The sequence below is a fragment of the Anser anser genome (genome assembly GCF_964211835.1).
Source record: "Anser anser genome assembly, chromosome: 1".
NCBI classification, from domain to species: domain Eukaryota; kingdom Metazoa; phylum Chordata; class Aves; order Anseriformes; family Anatidae; genus Anser; species Anser anser.
Genome location: NC_139720.1, coordinates 89579748 through 89602718, shown reverse-complemented (window position 1 = coordinate 89602718; position 22971 = coordinate 89579748). Strand labels below are relative to the sequence as shown.

The 22971-nt window shown below is 39.2% G+C and overlaps 1 protein-coding gene across 8 annotated transcripts in view; it reads left to right on the top strand.

Annotated features, from left to right (window-relative positions):
* Window positions 1-22971, top strand: part of LOC310885740 (uncharacterized protein) — a 257063-nt gene that overhangs the window by 158486 nt on the left and 75606 nt on the right. The gene's annotated exons all lie outside the window — the stretch shown is intronic.

Here is a 22971-nt window from a genome sequence, read left to right as displayed (position 1 = left end):
ATTAAAATCAGTTTGTTCTGGTAGGACAGTTCTTAAAATAGATCCACAGTAGGTTCCACCTTCTTCAAGACATTTCTTATTGCTGGGGAACTCATAAATCCAAACTGGATTAGTTCAAACAGTGCATGAGCTGTGTGGGGTAGCCTCTGTGAACCGAATGCAAAATTTTGAAACAAATTTTTTGAAGAGAGAGCAATTTGTGTTGCTTTTCTGTCAAATACTTATGTACTAAACACGTAAAGAGGTTGTGCTGTTTTCTGTCTGGCAGATTAACATATGTCATTAGCACACAAATGTACTTTTTATGTCATTGCGTCACCTGGATGCGAGTGATGAACAGCACAGCTTAATGCAATGGCAAAGGGGTCAGTGTTACTGTATTGACCACCCAGCACAAACTTTTTTTTTTTTGTAACCAGGTACCTTTTATTACTTTTTAATAAACAAACAAAAGATTTCTGGGCATATGACACCTCCATTACTGGCTGATACTGCCTTCTTTTCTGAGAAGGTTTCAGAACAAGGCGTGTATTATAAATTCCCTACTACAGTCAGATTTGCTCCCTGCTCTTCTTCCCTGGCAGTGGGAATTCTTGCACGTAATTCTGGCCAGCAGACTGGGCTAGCAAAGTGTAGTCTTTTACAACACAGCAAATTAATTTTTGTGCTGCTGCATAGGTCAAGTCATATTGTTTTCAAAAGATGTTCTCAAAACTATGTATTTCACCTCTGTTAGGTGCCATTTTTCTCCTGTTGGCCTGGAGTGGAAACTACTGATTATGACAAAGTTGAAGTTTTGGTGGTTGTAAGTTGCTAACTGCAGTTTAGCTCCTATTGCTAATTTCACTTTCTTCAGCTCATCTCCCTAGTCTGTTCCTCTATGACATCAACTTGAGATATTTTTTGCTCCTAGGATGTTCCTCCCTTTCTATCTGACAGGGATCAGAATGAAAGGACATTCCTTCATCTGTTCGTTCATTACTTATTGCTTGTCTTAAAAGGTCAAAAGCCAGTGACCAACTCCAAAACAATAGAGTTGTAAGACCTTGAAAATAATAGTTTTGTTTTGACCTGTCACATGATGTCTCTTAAAGCCCCTAACTCAGCATGATTGTACGGTCATATGATGGAAAACTGGCCCTTCAGTGCACAGAAGAGTGCAATTTTAACTGCTCAACACAAGGCTTCAATTATTTTCTCCTACTCAGCAGATGTCACCATCTCTTCTTCAGCTTGCAAACATCTGTCAGACTCGGGTCTCCCCCATTCATCACAGTTGCTCTCAGTTCCTCCAGACGTGGCCCTGCTCGCACACGCCTTGTCTGCAGCACAGCACCACTGTCACTGTTAGCAACATCCTGAACTGCCGAGGTAGCATGTGGTGGAAAGGGGAAGGTTTCACCGGTGTCCTTATGTCTTCTTTCAGAACAACACAAGTTAACTCAAGAGATTCCTGGTGGCTGAGCCTGACTCAGGGCTTCTGTTGATACAACGATGTTCATTAAAGGGCTAAGTTCTTCAGTAAAATTTTGGTATGTGTTTCTGGTCTCAGAGCTTCAGCCATGACTAACCTCCTTCCCGTCTCATGTGTGCTCTCCCCTTCTTCTCCATCATCCCCATTATTCCCAGCTGTTCCACTGAAGTGCTTGGGATATTTTTAAACCCACCTCTTACACTGTGAATTCCCTTCCCCTTTTTAACTCTCATCTCTCTTTACCTCATATTCATTTGTCCTCATCTTTCTCTCTTCTACGTCCAGCCTGCTTTACAACCTTACTTTCCTCCTTAGACTCCTCCTCTGCCCAGTTATGTCCCACACGGGTCTTAATGCAAACATTTCTTTCTCCTCCTCCTCCTTCTGTGTTGCTTCCCAGCATACACTCAGTCATGTCACATTTAATTTTGTACCTCAAAGCATTTGTGTTGGCTGAGGCACTCTGCTTTTAGGTACAATAGCAGATCCTGGCCTTCTTTACACACGGCAGGCACAGTGTTGCTTCTGTTTTCATCTTTGTCAATGTAATGTGGATGATTTTGAGATTTCCAGTAATATCAGCCATGGCTGCTTTTAAACCTCTTTCAGTGCTGGTTCACTTTTTGACTTTTTTTTCTAGTATTCTGCTCTTTTCATTCCTCTTACTCTTTTACTGTTTCTTCTTTCTTCTTTGCTCTGCCCGCCGGAACATTGTGTAATCATAATTGAAAAGATAAAGTAACCAAAATGTAGAAGTATAAATATTGTTCTAAAGAGAAAATTATCAAAGGCTTATGAAACATACAGATCTCCTGGTTTAATATTTTCAGCTTGTGTTCTTTGTTAGTTCGACAGCTTTTTCTTACCACCAGGAAAAGGAAACTAGTAACAATTAAGAAGGACAAAAAAAAAAAAAGCAAATCCTTATTCTTGACAATGAGCGTGTGAACACATGCACACATGTGCACAAATCTGGTTGATAAACTTCGGAAGTAATTTTGGTAATATTGAAGGTGTGTTTTACAGAAGAGATTTTTTTTTTTAACCTGTAAGATTGATAGTACATTACTGCAGCCATGCAAAACTCTAAAAGAGAGAAAATTTTATTCCAACCTTTTTTTTTTTTTTTTAAATTTACTCAAAGACATTAAATTGCTTTATTATTTCTAAAACAGGCTAGCGTAGGTTAGAGAGAGAAATGGAGAATAAAGAGAGAAATCTACTCTAGATACTAAAAGACAAGGGCACGTTCTATATTGTAAGGACTTTTTATTGCGATTACACAATATCATTTTTACTAAGGTTATTTCTGACTTTCCTCTCATATAAGAGGTTTTACTTGGATTAGTAAACCAATGTTCTCATCCCATCTGCTGTTTTTATCTTTATTGTCTATGTTCCACTGACAGTTAAAACATCCCTCCCAGAGAAATATGCCAAATTATATCTAAGCTTTTGAATGTGTCATTCTGTCTTTGGCTTCTAGCCAAAGATGTGTATAAATTTCATCAGTAGCTGAAACACCTTGATGATATCTTTTCTTGTTCTGCTTTATTTCTTTCAGCATTTCAAATGCAATCCAGCTCAATGCATCTTTCAGGAAAAATCATGACTTTTCTTTTTGGAAAAATACTCCTTTTGGGAACACAGACTTTCTAAATTCTTAGCCCTCTGGATTGGCATGTCACTCATTTGTTTAGTGTTAAAAAGTCCTTGAGGAACTTCCTGGGCTTTCTAAATTAAGATTGCAACATGTGTATTTTCACAGCTCTAATTAATCCATACATTTCATTACTTTAGAGAGCTATCAAGTAATTTTTTTAATAGCAGAATAATGATACAAATTTATATAAATATTATTATATGTAACAGACGTAATGATGGTCATAATAAGTACATATATATTTTGGATCATTTGTTTTCCATGCTGGTTGATTTCTTAGTAAATTCAAAATTCATGGGAACTTGGCAACTGAAATCCTGTAGTAAGCTATTAGTTCATCATTCTAGTGTCATCCTTTGTTGTCCTGCTGCCAGAGAGAGAGGCTTTGATAAAAACTGTAGCACTCCAGCAATGCGAAATCCCTTTCTACATGATGGAGTTGTCAGAGCCTTGTGTCCTAACATACAACTTAATAAGATTACAAAACCATATAATGTGATCTGCTCCAGCTGTGGAAGCAGACCAAGCATCATCATGTAAAAGTTACAGGAGGGTATTTCCTTGGAAGCATGGTGTTGGTATGAATGTACCTTGTGAAACACTCCCTCCCTCAAAACATTCTGTACTAAAATGCAAAGGCAAATCCAGATTCTCCAGTGACATAACCATTCAAATATTTTACTCTCATCTCTTCTAGAATTCGCCCCCAAAACCTTCACTTCAGTTTTCTGCATTGTGTCTGTAGAGTAAGTTGCTTTTTCGCTAAAAAATGCTCTCAGACCACCAACACCATGGTTCTGTCAGAACATCTTTCCATCTTAGTGTGTATGCTTTCCTTTGTAACTGTTTATATTTACATACACCATCAGATTATTTTTGCGTACTTATTTTTTACTCATCACGTATGGTTTAAAAGGTTGTTTTCTTCTGTCAATCTCACAAAGTCAAATTTTCATTTTAGAAAAGAAGAGTAAAGCCAACTTCTATGGCTTATACTAACAGTATATTACAGACTGCATATCTTTTGACTGTAATCTCAGAAAATCTTGAAGATTTTGGTGATATGGAATATAGCACATCCACTTCATAGCTATCAGATCTCATTTGCCTTTTAGCTCACCTAAAAGAGTTTCTTCCTGTTAAACACCTCTGCAGTGTTTAGGTGCTCATGGTTTGTAATAAAGTTGCACTTGAACCTTTGCTTTGATAAAGTGCGCTTCGCAGCTTAAGCTTCTTATGGAACTGCAAGGCAGTGTGGGGTAGGGCTTTGCAGGCATTCCTAAGGATATTCCTTAAAACTTATTAAGTGATTTTCTACTCTTTTCTAAAGTCTTTTCAGTTATACTGTTCCCTGTCGTTTCACATTCCAGCTGTCTGCTCAACTAATATGCAGGAGAATATAGAAGATATTTCCCTGCCTTCTGGAGCATATGTTGTTGTCTGTTTATATATCATAGGATTCAGTAGTTTTCTGGTCAGCAGACAGAGGCTTGCAAACAAATACTAAGTGTTACCTTCGGGGATTATATCACCTCCAAAATTAGGTATGTTTTCACTTAGTGGGTTAAAAAAAATCACGATGAAATTTTGCTGCTTAGAAAATCGCAGTCCTATAACCTTATTACTGTAGTTTGAAGTCAGTACTTAAAGACAACATTAAAAGTTTTCCTAGAGGTAGAACTTTGCCAGTCTGTGTGCACAACTTCTCTGGCCTAATTTTTCAATGTTCAAACTTACGCTATCAATAGTTGTTTATAAGGGAAAGGTCAGCAATAGTTAAACAGTCCTAAAATGTAATGTTAAACAGAGAACATATGAATAGAGAAAGTACCCTTTAGATTTTAGAAGTTCTTTGGGGTGTGTTAGTAGTTCAATAACTGGTAACCTGTGCAGTATGAAGCACAACTCTTCTGTTTCCTCTTAAGATTAATTAGCTTTGTAGCATATTAATCAAACCAGGTTGGGAAGAAAAATCAGAATGCGTATTCCTGCGTGGTTCTCAGACATCTCATTTGTTTAATGGAGCCATTTGGATAATTAAGATCAGTACAGGTAATTTAGCTAAAGTGCAATCTACAGGAAAGATTATCTAGCAATTTACTTGTGTTTATCTCAGTTTTTTTGTCTTGTTTTTCTCCCTAGTTATTTATACACATAGCTCTGTAGTTTTAAAGGCTGCTTCTTTTCTGAAGTGCATGTATATGGAGCATGGGAAATATTCCTTTGTACTGACAAAACTATGCTAGGTTGTTTTCCTCTAGGAAAGTCCCCCCCCAAAGCTAGTAGCTAGGAGTGGATCCTATCTGTATCCCAGAAAAAAACTCTTCTCTTGACTTTCCTTTCATCTGAAAAAACAGAGTTCATCTCAGTGCGGGACTCATAGCTACGTGAGGTCCTACCCTCTCTGACACTTTTTTTTTTTCTTTTTTCTGTAAGAGGAGAGGTTTCAGACTGACAAATGATTATGCTGCTACTATCATTGATAAGCATGGGAGGAAGTTATGTTAATGGGCTATTTGGTTCTACACCTACAAAGAGCAAGGACAGGCTACAGTTGAAATTTCAAGCACTCAGTTGGAATAAGACAGTCAAAGCAGCCCTTTATACGTGGCTTAGCTCTCTAATGGGCTCAGGTAAAATTGTTTTCTTTAAAAATATATATCTATGTATGTATATTTCTGTTGGATGAATTTTGGTTGCATACTACCTTAAACAGCCAACACAAGCAGTCAGTTTGGCTTTTGTTCACAGATTTTCCCTGTAATCAGTGGTGAGATACAAGCTCCTTTAGGGGTTAGCCTCGTTTGATGATCTGAATTGGTCTCCAGAAAAGCATCTTTTCTTTTTCCTACTTAGATGGGAAATAAGCTAGTCTGCCATCTAATTTACATGTTAAATTGCTTGGTGTGAGTGTCTCCTTTTACATCGTATGCCCTTATTCCTAAGGAGAAGCTCTCCACATTAAGAGCATATCCATAAAATTCAGCAGCACTGGTCATTGGCTAAAATACCCATCATGAGTATTAGTAGTAGCATCTGGCCCATGACAGATTTGAATTGCAAGAAACTCCCAGCAGCGAGCTGTATTTCATTAGAGGTAGACTCAGTCACTGTGCATTTTTTGCATTTGGGGGACAAAAAAAATAATGCTACAGCAGTGTGTGCAGTAAGGCAAAATTAATTTAATTACTTCTGGAAATGTAGTTTTATAAAGCTTGCCATTACCAACCAGCACGCTGTGGCTGACCAAATATTAGTAGCTTTGAAAATAGTATGAAAACATTGTGCATGAATTGGACATTAACGTTAAAATGAAATTGAATTGTGTGATTTGACTACTTGCTGAAATACGGATGCATCAATGGTCCAATAATTAACATCTTAGAACTGCTTGTACTAAGCATCTCTGACACTAAATGAGATGATCGAAAAAGCCACTGCATTTTGAAATATGGCATATTAATAAATTAGAGGAGAAATTAAAAAGCATTGCAGTCCGCAGACCACACCGTTCCGGCACACTCAGGTATTCCATTAGTAGCTTCATCTTTCAAAATTAGCATACGCACCTTGCAAGGCAGGGATTTCAGACAGTACATGCAAATCTGTTATTCCAGTTCAGAAACTCAAAACCTACTCAAGCTAATGGATCCATAAAAGCTATTAGCTCGAGGCTTGCTGCTGCAATTCTGACTATTTGAACAGAAATTTTTTTAATGGCCTGTTATTAAATGTATTGTACACAGCTGTTTGTTTCCCTTTCCAAGGTTCAGAAGTTGTTTACACTGCTACAAAGAAGAGAAAATTGCTCACATGGTACTGGCAGGCAAATTGTTTTGTTAAGTTGGAAGCTAATATTCCTAGATATGGTACCTGCTAAATATCTGCTTGTGTAATCTTTACCCCAATACTACTTAATAATGCAGTGATTTAGTGTAACAAGTGATGGCAGTGCATCTATGCTGGGTAGATTTCTGTGGGACTATTATTCATAGTAGTCAGTACTTACAGATGCAGCAGTAAGTACTGGCAAGATTCGCTCTTTATATTTTAAGTGTAATCGGAGTCAGATGGGATACTGGGCACCTCTTAGTGTTTCCAGAGTGCTGTTCATTTGATGCTTCTCAGAGAGGAGAGCTCAGCTGCCTAGAGCTCATATATCAAGCACTGCAAGCATGAGGCAATAACAGAAAATCCAACTAGTGGCTAGGGATGTGCATTTGGGCTGTTAAAAGAGGAAAAAAAAACCATCAAGCTTGGCACTGGGTGTGTATGTTTGGGCTGCAAAGCATCAGTCACTGTGGAAGTAATAAAGATATAACTGACAGCAGTTCTCTGTCTCTCTGTGCATGCATATATGCTTAAGCCTGGACGGTGACACAAGTGGGCTATGATTACAGCTGTGACATTCGTGCTGCCTTAGTAACAACGTCAGTACTTCCATTTAAAACCACTATATTCACAAGTTTTTAACTCAGCCAGATAAAACAGCTAGGAGCTTTGGAGCATTTTTTTTCTCCTCTTTAATAAAATTCAACCAAGGTTTTACAAGATAGGTGTAATTCACTTTCCCCACCCCCCAACTGCATTGTCCTTCAGCGCGTATTGAGTTGGATGCCTTGAGATCTACAAAATGCAAGTTTTAAAACATTTTATTTGGGTATTATGCTTTCAAGGCATATCACTGATGTTCTTTAGGCAAAAGTAAAAATGGGAAAAGGAATAGTAATAGTACATTTTAAGTCAAGATATTGGCTTGATATTATTTGCCTCAAAAAAGGTGTTGTCCAGCATTGGAGATATGTGTTCAGTGGAGTTACGAACTCTTTCTAATAGCCACACATTATTGCAGTATTAACTGCTGTGCAGTGACACTACATGATCCAGTATTCAAGCATAAGCTGAACATAATGTAATGTGATTTCAGATGCTAATCCCTATGAACGTGCCTTACCATCTTTGACTTTTATTTTAGTTAGATATGTAGCTGCACACAGATTGAAGTAAATGTTCCTTCTCTGAAGAACTTCCTCAGCTGATTGAAAGGTGTGGTGAAAACACACAAGATTGTAAGAGAAACATAAAGAATTCAGGTTTGTAGGATCTACTTAGTGTTATTAAGGTTTTAATAGGAAGTTGACTTTTTTTTTTTCTCAATAGTATTTATTTTTTATCAGATAACTGGAAATGTATGATATTTAATATCTGTAAGGTAAACAGTCAAAGACTGAGGAAGTGTGCAAAAGTCTGAATTAGGCAGGCTAATATGTGCCTTACTACAACCAGGTAAATATCAGACAAACATTTAAGTTCTGCCAGTAGAAGTTGGTTCTGAAACAAAAATGAGTTATGCTGATCATGCCAGCAGTCTTTTATGCCAGTATTGTTTTGGATACCCACTTCTGTTCCCAGCTGGAACTGGGAACTACAAAGACAGAGTAATTAAAAGTAATGAAGAAGCTGGAAAAATAAACTTCGGTGGATTGTCCCCTGGTTTAGGTTCTGCTTGGTGTTTTCTGTTTTTGTTTTGCTCTTTGGTCATGGTCCTCACATGTAAGGAGCATGCAATCTTTCTAAGAAGTGCTCCACTACAGAAGGCAATTCATGCATTGTGCTCTGAACTAACTCTTGCTAGCTTGGGAAAAGGACTGTCACACGTTACAGTAGGTAGATTGCTGAACATTTTTGGTTAATGCTCAGTAGTACTCAAAAGCCAAAATATGATAGTTGCCAAAAAATAAGCCTGGAGAAGCATGTGCTATAGAACTACATGTCAAGTACTGAGATGACTAGGGAGGATTTTCCAACATGGGAAAGAGACAGTGGTGTTTGTAGCAGTGATAGAAGCATATCAAATTATGATAAGCACTAAGAACTGGAATTAAGAAATAATTGTTCATTGTTTCTCACAATGATGGGGTAGAGACACTGTATGAATCAGTCAGCTGGAAGGCTCAAACACACAGCATGTGATACAAGAGAACCCAGCTGTCTCAGGGTGTGGAGGCTCAAAGTTTGCATAGGTTCAAATGCCTTCATGGAGAAGAAGGCAAGTTACGAGGGCAGTTAAACTCAGCCTTACCTCCACAGGCTTCAGGAAATTCTGAACAACAGATTGATAGATGCTGTGAAAGATGGGAGAAGTATCTTATGCCTTCCATCTTATGCTGTTCCCAAGGCATCTGGCATCCCTCTCCTTTTGTGTATGTTGGCCAGAAAGTAGTGCTCTTAAGTGGAGTCCCAGTGAGGACTGATGCTGGTTAATCGGTCACTTGGTTATGGCCAGCATTGATTTCACCAATGTCCAGAGGGAGAGTGATTTCAATGTGATTTAGTAGGAGTATGGACACTTGGTTTTGGCAAATACTTCAGCAGTTCTCATGCATGGCTTTGGCTGTTGCCCATACATTTCTACTTGGCAAGCAAATTATGTCCAGATATTCACCTGGGCAAAAATTACCCAGCACATAAATCATACTGCCGATCATGTTCTCCCCATCTCTCGAATACTTGCCGCTTGCATTCTCAGGACTGAGGGCCTAGCGAGCTCCCTTTCTGTGACAATGCAAAGCTTTGCTGATGCCGTGACCCACAAAAACGTTTCTGTCTTAATCAATGTCTGTAATTCTGTCTGTCATTCATACTACTAGCAGATTTTCTCCTATTTTGGGGGCAGGGGGGAAAGTCTAGAGATGACAGCAATCACTGTGGCTTGCAAACATGTCAGTTACTGTGACAACTAGACCTTACTTATTCTGTATATTTTGATGCAGCACTAAGAAGTTTAAAATAGACTTTTTTTTTTTCCTCCCCTCTCAGCATAGACTTAAATTTGATCAATTTTGAAGCATTGTGTGTGATTGGAATGTGTGGCAAAAAGCAAGGAACATAATAGGTTGAGGGTTCATGCCATAAAGTGCTGCAGGTGTGTGAGTTATAGTGCAGGCATAACTAGAGAGGCTGAGCTGAGAAGAAATCCTAGTCAAGAAGGTGCTGGGAAATCAGAGAGATTGAGTTTATGTCATAGGAAGCCACGGACTCCACATCTGCTCTGAAAATGAATTTCCCACTTTTCTGGGGCCCAGCAGCACTCCCCGAAGCAAGTGGTGATACAAGGGGCAGCTCCACTCCCTGTCACCTAGCTGCTGACTTGCAGATTGCAAGCGAGTAAATAGGAAGTGCAGAACAGGTAATATAGAAAGAAAAGAAAGGGGAAAGCAGGAGCAGAGAAGTCAGGCTTACCTTTACAGCCTTTGAAAAGGCTTTCTGCAGAAAACAGTGGCTACAAGAGGAAGGAACAGCGGGGTAATTATCCTACAACAGAGGAAAAAGGGCCTTAAGGCAGACAGAAATCTGGGCTGGAGATGTCCATGCAGAATAAATGAAGTAAAACCATTGTTTTGCAAGGAAATGTTAGAATTTTCAAACTTAAGAGAACAATTCCAATTTGAAGAACAACCCAGTGCATCACATCACTGTTTCAACTCTGACTCAGTTTGAACTGTGTGACCAGAAATATATTGATGCAGTCCCTGTTTTGATCAAATTATTTTCTTGACTAAATATAGAGTAATTGGCTGGAGGTAAACAGCAAATATCATCTAAGAATGTTGTAGTGTGTGTAGCTGTAATTGCACTACTTGCTTTGGTGCTCCATGTTTTTCTTCTAAGACAGAGTACAGAAATCACACATGCAGGACTTCACCAACTGTCCCCAAAAATAATAATAACAAAAAAGTTAGAAATGGAAGCTGCATTAATAAAACTTAATCCTGGGCCAGTTTTCTAAATAAATAATTCAACTTGTTAGTTCTTGCCCACATTTTGCTACAATGATGCTGGTGACTCATGGCTGGAAAAAGCTTTGTAATTCATGCAGATAGAAAAGAGAGAGTCTAACACTAACTAGGTATAGAGATCAATTAGTTAAGTTTTAATAACAAACATGTTTAGTAAATTTGTACAATGATTTACAGGGAGACAGGAGAGCCAAGTGTCAGGCCCTCTCAGGGTGATAAGTAAGGTTTTACACACTTTTTTTGGCTGTACACCTATACATATAATGTACACATCTGAATTAAGTAATTGTGCTGCCCTGTAGCAGCTACTACCCTGAGATGTTGTCAGCCCTGTTACCGGTCATGATAGTTTCAGTACCTGTAACTTGTGGAAGAATATGCCATTTTATCTTCCACCATTGCTGATTTACTTCAGGCCCCTGCTCTCCTGGAGTTTGAAACTGGGTGGGTTACACCTGGATGTCTTTCTCCTTCCTCCACTCAAGTGCTGAACCCATTGCAGAGCTCAAATGACCCTGAGGCACATCCAAGTGGGATGTTTTTATTAACAATGAAAAAATAAGGGAACTATTCTGTACATAAAAACATGACCACCTGGATTTTTTCCAAGAGCAGCTCTCAGTCTCAGATTACTCTTTCATCTCAAATTCTTAAATAAAGCCAAAGCACGAGTGGGTTTAGAGCCAAGTAGGCTTTGAAGGCTGAGAAGGGGTAATTAGGAAGGATGGACTTTGGTAAGTGAGGCAGATGTCCCTAGGCTTTCTGTCTGGACTGTGGAGGGAGCCTTGCCTCTCCTGAAGGAGGATTGAGAGCTGAAGCTGAAGTATCAGGGCTCTGAATTGTCCGGGGGAAGATGAAGGATTGGGGGGTTGGAGGGAGTTTTCTCTTTTGACTGCACAAGAAAAGGAGCCCATAAGCTTTCTGGCTGCTTATAAGCGTCTTGAAGTTTTTCACTGGCCCTTGGAGCTGTTAATACCTGAAAGTCTTTGAGAATGATTGAATCTGGGGACCATCCTGATACCTCTCAGCTGAGAGAGAAATTGCTGTTACAGTCATTCTACTATAAACAGAGTGGAAAACCTGGTTTGTTAACTAAAGACAAGGTTTCTTTTCAGGTTGCATGTGAATATAAGTCAACATCCTTTCTGTGTTTAATCCATTTCGTATTGAAAGCATTATACTAGGTTAGTTTTGCACAAATCTCATTGTGTTTTCAATAGAAAGGCTTCATAGGGTTACCGTGAGAAAAATAAATGCAAATAAGAGTCTGTGTTTTGCTGATGGTTATAAATTCCTCTGCCTTTTAGTGGCATAGCTGGAGAATTGGGTTAAGCTTCTGGGCATGAGCACAGTAGGTTTCTGTGTTTATTCTGTATAATCTAGTTTTCTCTCTCTTTTTAATCTTTGCTTGCTTGCCAGGCTTTCCTTTGCGGCCTTCTTTCTACTGCTGCATGCTGGGTTTTGTTCTCTCATGTTTTCTGAAGCTTAGACATGAAAGGACAATGAAATGGACATTTTAATCAATTAACTGTAGCTTGATCAAAGTTTCATTCTTCCTTGTTGTTGTTTATAGTGTTTTTATTTACAACAGCTTCTAGTTGGGCTTCTGATTCATGTGGTGTGACAAAGTCGCTCTTGCATATTACAGCAAGCTAAGAGTCTAAAAATTGTATTTGATCAAGGCCTTGCTTTAATCACAGATCATGTCAGAGCCCTGAGCAGCAGCTCGGCTTTCCTTGTGGTCTAATGCTGAAGGCAGAAGGGGAGTGTGCTGGCATAGCAAAATACACACCAAGCAGCAAATACACAGAACGTGCCTGAATGTCCACACTCTGGCCCTTTATTCAATTTTTTTTTTCCTTTCAGAGGCCACCTGCTCTCTTTTATTCCTTTTAAAAGGGAATAGCAAACACCTTCAGTCTCTACGCTTGTCAAGAGTTTGTTTATCCTTTCTGACTCATGAGAAATAACTATCCAAATCTGTTAGAAGTGTATACAAAAAATAAGGTCTCGTTTTATATATGAGGCTGTTACAGCCTGTTTGTGGTTGCTTAGGTCTTTTGGCTGTTTTAAGTGCTGGGGTAACTTTTTTCCCTTTCCTCCTCACCTCTGTCTCTTTAAGGGTGCTATTTGCCTTAGGCGCCTTTTTTTTTTTTTTTTCTGTTATTTGAGTGCTACCAATAATAATAATAATAAAAATAGAATCCTATAGCCTACCCAAACAATTCAGACTGCAAATCTTTATTTATATATATATATATATATTATTTTTTTTTTAAAGTTCTGTGTATCTTTGATGTGCAGAAGGGATGTGAAATCTGGGAACAGAGATGTGTTTGGATCAGGTACATCCCTCGGGAAGTCTGACTGACTAAGGATAAGTTGTATATGTTTGGAAAACCTGCTGCTTGTAGCCAGGAAAGCCTTTTGTATTCAATGGCTGATTCTAATTGAATTATATCTTCACCGATCATAGCCTGACCACGTTTGAGATCAAGCTGTGGGGAAAATATGGGCTTTCAACTGCTGGTGGAAGCTGATGCTGGTCATATCAGGTGTCTACGAACACCTGAGAGAAGACCAAGAGAGCTTTCCTGTTGCTACCTTGGTTCCTCTTTCCCATGCTGTGAGTTAGGCAATGTTAGGGAAGAAGTCAATTTGATTGCAAGGGTCAAGATTTTACTGCAACAGTTGGATATATGTCAAATCACTGGGGAGAGGGGAGAAGCACAGGGAAAGAAGTAGTGGCTTGTGTCAAAGTGAACTGGCAGTTTTGAGGAGAGGAATAAAAAGAAATTGGAAACATACCAGATAATCAGTGGATCTTACGGCTTCTGGTCCACAGGCAATTAGTGTGCACGTCTTGTTCAGTAGTGGTGTCATGCACGGGAGCTTACCATTTGAGCTCAAGAGCTTGTGTTTCTTGGAAGCGTCTCCAAAATGGTTGAAGGTCATGCTCTGAAATAAGACGCGAGTGAGGTTCAGGAATGGCTTTGCAATCAAAGTAGTGGAGTCAAAGCTCCTCGCTGCCCCTTCATTGCAGGCTCTCAAAGTTCAAGCAGAGATTCAGTCGGGGGCTTCATGGCTCATCTCAGAAGGACCTTTCTCTCCCATATCCCAGTGCTATTTAGGAAACTTGACCTGCACATGCAGCATTAGTGACAACCATGTATTCATACTGATCCCTTTATACAGGAAATAAATGATTAGTTTTGCTCTTCAGATTTCTACATATATATAAATACAAGCAAGGAAGAAATGTGTCTGTTTTGTTTTCTGCGTGTTTTTTTCCAATCCGTCTTCCCCAGTGGCAACGGTTAATGAAAAAGATCATTTTATTAATTAAACATTCAAAACAATGCAGTTTGTTGCTGCCAGCCACTTGTTTGGAATAATCTTCTATGCATCATAACCTTCTATCTCTGTGTTTAATTGCTTCCCCCCCCCCCTTCACTATCTCTTGAGCACTCTTTCAAAAATCTCTGCTGACCTTTCATGCTGCTTTTGCATTTCATGTAATTTCAGTTAAGAAATGTTTAATTACTAAAATAATCACTTTTTCTTTTAATCTGTTTATGCTTTTCTGCCTGGCTCTTGTTCTTCCCATGTAATTCCAACTGATTGCAATGATGCCTGTGTTAAGGTAAGATTTGATCTCTCCCACTTCTTAGGGAAGGACTCCTTCGTAATTATAGGTCATCCTTTAGTCTAACAGGCATTCTAATCAAGCACCCGCCAAGACAATTTCATCTTCTCATCATCAGATTTGGGCTTTTCTTTGGGCATTTCAATGATTCATCTTACGTTATTTTTTGCCATTCACTGACTCATCTCATGGAATCAGATTTGGGGCCATAAAAGGCTGATGTGCAGCCAGATACAAGAGCACTTGCCTAACTCTAAGTGAATGATCCCACTTATAACATCAATGGGGACATCACTTTGCTGTCAAGAGGAGCATTGCATGTGGAGGCAATAAGTTGGTAGAAATAAGCCGACCAAGTGTTAGCACTGTGCAGGTTGAAGGACCAATGCATGCCATCCTGTTCAGCTCATCTCACTAGGTTCCCTGTTTCATGAGTGAAGAGGCTCACCCAGAGAGTGACCAAGGCTGCCTAATATAGGCACTCTCCTCGTGAAGGGAACCTGGGGAAAGCAACTGCAGCTCCTTTAGCTTGGCTTGTAAATACTAATCCAGCCCTGCTTTTGCAGGCTTGCCTTGCTGTCTCTGAGAGCAGTCATTCACATGGAGCCTGATCCAAACCCTCTGCAGGCAAAGAGAGTCTTCCTACAGCCTCCTGTGTGCATGGGGCTTGAGGCAGATTGACTGGGACAAATCCTACATGTCTTTACACTCATCTCTGATGAAGACACCTCAGATTTACAGCTTTGTCACTGTCAGCAGAAAGTGGCTCCCTGACATTAACGTACTGGTGACAAAGGAGCTCACAGAGTCAAGTCCATCAGAGTAGATGGTTGTGAAGGAGATTAATTATACATGATAGAGTTGCCATATCTGGAATAAAACAGATATAAATTTCACTCCCCTGGATTTACTGTGGTTACGCTTTTAAGTAAGTGCTACTCCACGTGATCAACCAAAGTAAATAGTCAGGTTTTCAATTAGGGCTTCTTTTTCTTTTTTTTTTCTCCCCAATCTGTGTGAATGCTTATATATGCTCATATGTTGGCTTTTTAAAGTACTAACAAGCATCTCAAGATGTGCAGTCTGGGTATCTTGGACCAACCAGAGATCAGTGTCAGAGAAGTCCGTTAGTAGTTAAGAAAAAATGGTGAGAATAACTGGGATGCCTTTCTCTCCACCTGCTCCTCTGCTCAAGAACCCAGCTGTTCCTACCCACATCAGTTATCTAGCAGTCTTTAAGCACTACCATTACATGGATTTCAGCATAATGCATGTTTTCTGCATTCATCTGCAGAAGCAAGGAAATATGTTCTCAGTGCAGGGCTGCAGTCTTAGAGCAATCTTGGATTTACTGACCAGTTGAATTTGCTCTCCCCCTTCCTCATACTGCTGCTGTTGTGGTGGCACTTGTATGACAACCTTTCCTTCTCTGCTCCCTCAGTAGGAGGAGGCGGTGGTTGCTGCTCCCCGCCTGGGACAGTGAAGATCTTGTGGGTTTTCCATGCTATGCTACCACTAAAGCCATGACAGCTGCCAGGGTTAAAGATAAATATGTATCAAAGCCAGTTCTTTACCTTTAAATAAGCTTCTTTTACATAACTGGTATCTCTCATCATCAACCCCACCCCTTTTAAAAGTGATTTTTTTGTTGTTGTTGTGACTTTACTGAGAGCCTAATATGTTATATTCAGCCAAGCACAGATTTTTAGCCCCAAGATCTCAACATTATACAAAAGTGAAAAAGAAGCATATTTAGACATCTAGCCCTGCATAATCAGCAAAGCCTTCAAATTCCTACACAGTACATAATTTGAATCAGTGAGTTTTCTGAAGAGGTGTATGTGTCTTCTGCATTTTGCTACCTTTCCTCCCACATAGGCACACTCTTTTTAACCTTCTGAGCTCTGGTCATTTTTTTCCTCTAAGAAAGAACCAAGTCTGTGAAATGAGCAATGTAGCTAATTTTGCATTCTTGTTAGTAGGAACAGCAAAGCTATGCGAGTTTTAAAAGATGAGAGCAGTCCTCAGTTATCTCCTTTCTCTCTGTGCCAAGAAGTAACAGCAGATACATGACTGAAAGTCCACAAAATTCTTGGCAGAAGATGAAGGACTGCAAAGAGGAGCAAGGTGCAACACCCAGCCTGGTATGAGGTGGGCAGCTGAGGAAGCAAGGGGGATTGTGTGAAGGTGCTGGGCTAGGTGCCAGTCTGAGAGAGAGAACCAATCCTGAATAAACACAGAAGCGGGGAAATTTGTTCCCACTCACTGTTTTGTTTTTTTTTTTTGTTTGTTTTTTTAAACGTCTGTTTCATTCTGAGTTGCCTACAATTTTTAAGAAGCCAGACGTTACCCATATTCTTAAGAATTTTCTTAGCATCTTGTGACATAAGTCCCTGACTCATTGGAGAGACAGTATGGAAGAGAACTACATGGACACTGACCTGCTCTGTACTGCTGATCTGACCCTGCTGTAGAGTGTGGTGAATCTTCTAATGAGCTTTAGCTAATTGATCACCTCTCGAGTATAACTGTGGAGCAATGTGGTAGGGTGCTCTGGATCTCTCAGGGTAGACACTTCTTTATGCCTCTTGTCAAGGCTATGACTAAATGTGACAAATTAATTTTTAGTTTTGCAGCTTATTTACAGTTGAGCTTAATTAGAGCCAGAATTTTTGAGGAATTTCTATGTACCGGTACCTGAGATGTAACTTCAGTAGGCAGAATTGCTTGTAGCATATTATGCTTACTTGAGGTTATTTTCTCACAGTAAAAAAAAAAAAAAAAAAAAAGTGTTTGAAAATTGAGTTTGTTAGGCAGCAAAAGAAAGTGGTTGGCCTTGGCAGAAAAGAAGACATGATCCCCTTGTGAAGTTATTAGCTTCCTGTAATTTAGCTTGTAGAAATGGATTTTCATAATGTGTAATGCTACTGTTCATTTAGTGCATCTTTGTTTACCACTGAGGTTGGTCTACATTTTGTTTTAGATCTCATCTTGGGCAGTCTAAAAGTGATTATGGAGTAGTAATACAGCAGCAGGCTGATGAAGCAGCGTTATTACTTCCATGGTATGTAGAACCATGATGATCTTGGTCACACTTATTTCCCCGTGCGAAGAAAACAAAGATCTGCCTACCCTCAAGTACAACCTTAATTAAAATGATGTGTGTTGAAAATTGTTGTCAGCAGACAAAGAAGCACAAAAATGCTGGCGAAGGAAAATCCTCCTGGTCTGTGAACTTTTGTGTACCTCAGTGGTAGGTGCTCTGTGAGGTGTTTGTCAGATAGACGCGAAAGAGATGACTAGGGAACAGAGGGATCCATACTTGTCTTCTGTGTTCCCAGAGCTTTTCTAAGCCATCCTATAAAGTCCAACAGAGAGAAAAAAGTCATATGGGAGGTGCAGCAGAAACCCAACTCTTGACACCACAGTTGAGATAATGCATCTTATACAGCCCACTGCAGCAGTTCTTTGTTAAAAGGAAATGGTTTGAAGGTACAGTACCGCAAGTGACTGGACCAAGAGACAAATTCGTTTCCAAGTCTAGTCAAGTCCTTAAATTCTATCCTTTTTATATTTCATGCCAGTACATAAAGCACTGTGCTAAATGTGAATGTTTTGGTCAGAGAGAATGGCGTTAAATCTGAAGAGCTCCTTTTGTATGGGAAAAGATGCTTGTTTGCTACCCAATTAACTTAGTCATAGCTACTGTAGGACTGGATTGATTTTTTTTTCAAGTTTCTTTTTGTCATTCTCATTGGGACTGTGCAAAGAGAACATCTGATTTGCTGACATTTCTTTCTGATTTTGCATATCCCCATGACTTGTACCTCCCCAGAGGAAATGTCAGAAATCTTCTGAGTCCATCTAGCCTACTGAAGTATTCAGTAGAAGATGTGTCTGTCTATTTGTTGACAAACAATGTCACCAAGAAGCATGTAGGTCATAATGCAGCCTTTTTAAAATGTGGTCAGTTTAGATTCACTTGTATATATTGTTTATGGTTAGAACTGTCATGACTCTTCCATACAAGACAGCTAAGCATGTGCATTGATGGTTAGTTGTTCATTTTTCTAGGTCACTGCCTGATTTTCATGTATGACTGCTATTGCAGTGAAGAAGTTAAATTAGATGTGTAAGGCACAATTTGAGCGTTCAATCGAATTTAGATAAAAAATGAGGCTATGCAGTCCCCAATGTGTTTATGTAAACCTCTCCTCTGTCCAATGTTGTCAAAAGGGAGAATACTTCCTACTAGGGGGAAGAAAAGTCACTATCTCACTTAGTGGGATTTCCCAAGCTTTTGAAAATCCAGCACATCCAGTTTGTTAGCTAAGCACTCCTGTTCTGTTAGATTTACAGCGATTTATTTGCAGTGTCAGTAACAGCATCATCATTACTGGGAGATCCAACTGTACCGAATGTTACGTTAATAAATCATCAACCCCGAAAATCAATACTCCAATGAATTGAATCAAATGAAAGTGTTTCTGTTGCACAGTTTCACCCACAAAGTCGAAACCTCTGCTGTCCAAGTTCATAAAATTTCCATCAGCTGGTTAGGCCAGAGCCATCAGACCCCGCTCCCCAGACTCGATGTCAGACAAACCATATCAGCTGATGGATTATTTTTTTTCTCATGTCAACCCATCAATGTGTCTGTGATATTATGTTATGATATTTGCTTCCTCTGAAGTGATGTGAATTGCTACTTTATTTTATAGCCTGAAAAGATACTGGAGATTAGGTCTGACCTGCCTTTTCCTCTTTGTAGAACCCTAGCTTTTCTTTCCCAGAGGCATGTTTCCTCCTCCACCCCTTTCTAAACTTACCCATGCAGAAAAGCTAAGAACTTTATTTTCCCAAGTTTGCTTATCAATCACATATGGAGCATACTGAAATCTAAATACCTGTGGAAACATGCTTGCCATTTGTGACAGGGCTTTTACATGCTCACCTTTGAATAGGTAGAATATCTTTCCTCTCATGAAAAAAGTATGTGTTTTGTGGATGTTATATTTACCTGCTTAGTTCTCTTGTATTGAAGCCTGGTAGAATTGGTGGAACTGGATTTTCATGCTGGCATTATTCTTACATGTGATAAGAAAAAAATCTTTTGTGATAGAGAATTTTTCACTGTGGGTAGGTACGCCTTCTGCCACAAATATCAATAAAGATAAAGTTAGTTCCTTATGAAACTCAAGGATGGCTACTCCAAGTCTAGCACTAAGGCTGAATCCAAATAAACTAGCTAAGCAAGAATTAAAATGTTACTTTTCTGATGTGATAATGGAGAGTTTCCTTTCCTGCTTTCCATCATTATTAAAAGCAGTCTAAACCTTATAGCATGTTTGGATATGCTACTCAAGGAGTTCCTACAGCCATAGTAACTGGAAGCTCTTGTAAAATAAATCCAATGATTTCAACCATTTCTTAAAGTGAATATAAGTATTCATGTTGCATTGCCCTCAATGCAGTGATGCCATGACTTTATGAATCAAGGACTGTTTCACGTTATGAAGAAAATCCAGCCAGCATTTCTTTCTCTATACTCCATGTCTTTCTCCTTTCCTGTCTCTAAACATTTCATTTTATCTACTGTTGTTTTCAACAAGAGTACTAATCTAACCCTGAATCTAAAACCGTAGGCAGAGAAATGATTTTTTTTTTTTTTTTGTTCTCCTGGGATCAATTTTCCAGCTTTGGTTTTAATTTGACAGGAAGTAACAAAACGTTTGGGGAATGGTTTTCACTAATTCAGCAGTGCTCAGAAATATAGATTTTCTGATCGACTTTGATCATAGGATCATAGAATCATAGAATATCCCGAGTTGGAAGGGACCCATAAGGTTCATCAAGTCCAACTCCTGGCACCGCGCAGGTCTACCCAAAATTTTAGACTAAGCACACAGTCCAATCGCTTCTTAAATTCAGACAGGCTTGATGCAGTGACTACTTCACTGGGGAGCCTGTTTCAGTGTGTGACCACCCTCTCAGTGAAGAACCTCTTCCTGATGTCCAGCCTAAACTTCCCCGCCTCAGCTTAACACCATTCCCACAGGTCCTGTCACTGGTGATTACGGAGAATATGCTTGCTTGCTTGCTTGCGGTCTGTCTCTATGCCCAGAACTCCTAACAATGCTCAAGTAGCTGAGAAGAGGCTGGATTCCTCAGCTAATGGTGCTTGTTTTATTTTAGTATCTCTGCTTTCTTGTAGTCATCTATCAACTCTTGCAATGTCTTTAAAGCATAAACTCTTGAATGCTCTGGCATTGCGTGAATGCGCTTGGTACAACTGAGGGAAAGTTGAGGAATCCTTCACTGTTTGTACTGTGGTGGTGTTAAAAATCATATATGGCATCTTTTTCTTCCACTTCCGTGTGTTTTGCCTCATGAGTTCTTTGTATCAGACCAACCACAGTAGCTTCAAATTTTAAGTTCACTTACATTTTCCTAATTGCTGCAGCATATTGAATTGAATTGCATCCTTTTATGTTATGTTTTTTATCCTGCTCATGGTGAATAGAGTGAGTGAACTCTTCCTGCCTTGAAGATAGGCAGCAAGAAGCACACAAACTCATATCCAAATAAGAATCTGATAGACTGTTTTGTACATGTGTCACAGACGATATCTCTGCTCACAGGGACAGGGATACCTACAGCATCTGCAGACTCCATAGGGGCAGGCACACCCGTTCTTCACCGCCTGCCCCATCCCCAGTGCCAAGCCTTCCCCATCTGATACCCTGAAGTCTTCCTCCCTCCATCATCCTGCTTGCTCCTACTGGCCATTTTGCCTTCTGGCCATGCTGTGATGGAGAAGGCTGCCCTAGGGCTATATGAACATTAAAGAGGTACCGTGAGGCACTGGAGCCTTGTAGGTTTATACAGTTGTCACTGGACATCAGAACTCTGTGAACTTGGTAGAGTTTGCCTTAGGGCTGTGTGGGTTTAAGGGCTCTGTAGGATTTTAGGATATAAAAATGCTTTTAATAACTAGGTAATTCACCTTCAGATCTTAACGGGGAAAAAAAAAAGCCATGCAAAATCCAATAAAAATCTTCTAGTTGATCAGCTACGGTAGAATAACAGAAAATCATGTATTTCTTCCTAAAACTTTATTTGAAACATGATAAATCTGTCTGCACAACACTTCCTATCAACATGTAGATTTATTTGATTCAATGCAAATGCAGCAGTATAATTGAGAGGATAAAACTCTGTTTCTGTAACAGGGTAGTAGCAATCTATAATGAAAATTATTTTGGGAAAAAAAAAAGTGAAATCCTTATACCTTAAAAAAAAAAATCGTGCAAAAGCAGAATGCCATGTTTATTTTCTTCTTAACCGACATCTGTAGTATGCATTTTGGCTTTGATATTTCCCAGGATAGCAACTATCACAGTTATTGTCCAGTGACGAGTTAGAGAAGAGATCATTAAATAATCTTTGGTACTAATTAAATTTAGAGGTTAGTTTAACCCAAGCTAAGAAGATGGAGATCATCAGTTGCTGATGTGTCTGAGGACCAGAGTACTCTTGCAAATTAACTCTGGTCAGGAGTGTTATGTTAGAATAAAGCTCAATGTGACCTACTGTGGCTGTTGAATCGCAGTACCATATCTGTATATCACAGCTGCTAGCATTTCTTGATCTGTACCCATACTGCTGTTACTTTCTTATTGGTAAAGATTTGATTTAGAGAGGCATTATTTCCAAACACCATGAAGTTCAGGGTATGAAGGAACAGAGGTCATTTATGTTATTTAGACAGAGACTGTCTCAAGCTCATTACAAATAGAAGAAAATAAATGTGCCCCTTTCTCCTAGGTGTTTTGGGCAAGGGAACCAAGTATGATCAAAGAAAATCAACTATCAATGGTTAATTATAAGAATTGGGTTAAGATTGCATTGATTGATGAGCCTGGTGTCTGGGTACTCAGACAAAGCAGTGAGCTTTGTTACCTTGGACAATTAAATACAGGAAATGAGTTTCAGTTTTTAACAATAACACTTTCACATGTTCCAAGGGAAAAAGGGATCCTGCTTCAAAGCCATACAAGAAATATTTTGGTAATAAGTTTTTTTAATATCAACCTGAGGAGTTTTTGTTTGTTACCTCAGAAATGCCACAGAAAAAAATAACAAATCAAACAGTACATAAGATAATGTAAAAAATCCCCAGCATACTCTCACCTCAAAGAAACACTTCTGTGCTTTTTTTCCACATGCTGAAAAGGAAACCCTATAGTCAATTATGATCAAAGAGATCTTAGATCTTTAGCTCTCTCCAATAAGGAGCTGATTTTATTTACCTGCTCTTCCAGCGTAGGAGGTAGTAATGAAATAATGACAAAGCTGCACTTGAGGAATTCTGTCACACACAGCCTTC